This window comes from Aquila chrysaetos, chromosome 5 (assembly GCF_900496995.4).
Source record: "Aquila chrysaetos chrysaetos chromosome 5, bAquChr1.4, whole genome shotgun sequence".
In the NCBI taxonomy this organism is placed as follows: Eukaryota; Metazoa; Chordata; class Aves; order Accipitriformes; family Accipitridae; genus Aquila; species Aquila chrysaetos.
Window position 1 is genome coordinate 18494105 of NC_044008.1, and position 1775 is coordinate 18495879.

At 42.6% G+C, this 1775-nt stretch overlaps 1 non-coding gene across 1 annotated transcript; it reads right to left on the reverse strand.

Moving 5' to 3' along the window:
* Positions 1–1083: 1083 nt before the first annotated feature.
* Positions 1084–1165, reverse strand: TRNAL-AAG. The gene has a single exon. It is a non-coding gene; the product is annotated as a tRNA-Leu (tRNA).
* Positions 1166–1775: the final 610 nt, after the last annotated feature.

A 1775-nucleotide genomic window follows, 5' to 3' on the forward strand; every position in this document is an offset into this window, starting at 1 on the left:
AATGCACTACAGGCTATCCATGCCAAAGGAATGGGACAACCTGTTCATGCATTTTCATGACACAGAACGAACATAACCAACATGCATACCAAACCTCAGCATACTACATATTGGGTACTGCTGCTTTAAAGGACAGTATTTCCTGAAAATCTGTGTGAAGTACTGTGAAGCACATATTACTGTGAACAGTCAAGTAGAACAACACCCAAAATAAAGCGGGTCATGGTAACATTTTTAAATTGTGAGTGAGCACAAAGTGTTACTTTACTCACACTGCCTCTTTAAAAAGGAAGAAAAACACAGTACAAATGAATCAGAAAAGGCTAGAAAACACAATTTTCTGGAAAAAGGAAAGTAGAGTGAACCAAAATTGTCTTTACCTCTATGTTGCTCAAAACTATAGCTCTCTTTACTGCGTTAACTACGTGCACAGCTCAGAGGTCACTAATCAATTTGTTAAAGCAAGTAAAGATAAAACTCACTTTGTAGGGGCAAGAGGTGAGGTTTGGGGGGCACCGATTTTTATTGCAGTGAAACACCTAAATATCTCCAATCTTAGCTGAAAAAAAAAAATCTCTTTCTACTGTAATGATTTATGGGAGGCATATCTGAGTTACTTTGTATCTCCATTTTCTCCTGTGGTGTCAGTTCCCAAAACAAGCCGCCTCTCCAATGATTCACTGGGATCATGGAACCGTAATGCATCATGAAAAATGCAGTCTGGTCAGAAAGCTTAATCCAGTTGATAGTGAAGACAGAAGAAAACAAAATTAGACTGGACTATTTCAGCTGCCTGACCTATTCAGGTCTGACCATTAGTTAAAGCATGTTGTTAAGGGCACTGTCCAAACACCAACAGGCCACCTCCTTAGGAAGCCTGTTCCAGTGTTTGAGCACCCTCTTGGTTTAAAGGATATTGGATATACCCCAGGATGGGGTTTGCCCTCTTGGCTGCCAAGGGCACTGACTCCTATTGAGCTGTCAGCCAGCACCCCCAGACCCCTTTCTGTAGGGCTGCTCTCCAGCCACTCCTCTCCCAATTTATACTTGTGCCCGACTTTCCTCTGTCCTAGAAAATATTCCTGGCAGCGGTGGGATTCGAACCCACGCCTCCGAAGAGACTGGAGCCTTAATCCAGCGCCTTAGACCGCTCGGCCACACTACCCAGCTGAGAAGACTCTCTCCCTCTCCAGCAACTGTATCCTCCAACCAAAAGGCAACTCTTCGCAGGATGTTTTAAAACAAATAATCCCCATCCATGACTTAAATATAGTAGGAAAAAGGACCAATAATGGCTCTTTCTATAGGTAGAGACAGACACTGCTTGCAGTGCACCACATATTTCTGGTCCCCTCGTTAGCTGTCAGGGAACATCAGCTGGAAAGTTCTAGAAATATCTCCTTGCTTATGAACCTGTGATCCCTTCCCAAGAAAAGAAAGGGTGATGGTATATTTTGGGGAGGAATGTGCGTTGACTTTGCATTCAACTTTATATTTTCATATTTTTGGAGTGTAGTGAGACTGGGGCAATGAAACATCTGTCCCTTCATGCAAACACAGTCACTGCAGTGTTTACATCATCTACCCTAGGCCTCTAACAGATGTTATTTGGAGGACCGATGTTAAGTAACAACATTTCCTAATGAATGAAGGAAGGAACATAAGTCCATGCATCAAAGCAAGACAGAGCATCAAAATTAGATGTCTAAAACAAGGAATGTGGGTACTCTGCCACTATGCAATATGCCATGGCGTGAAGGTAAAAACAGACTGAG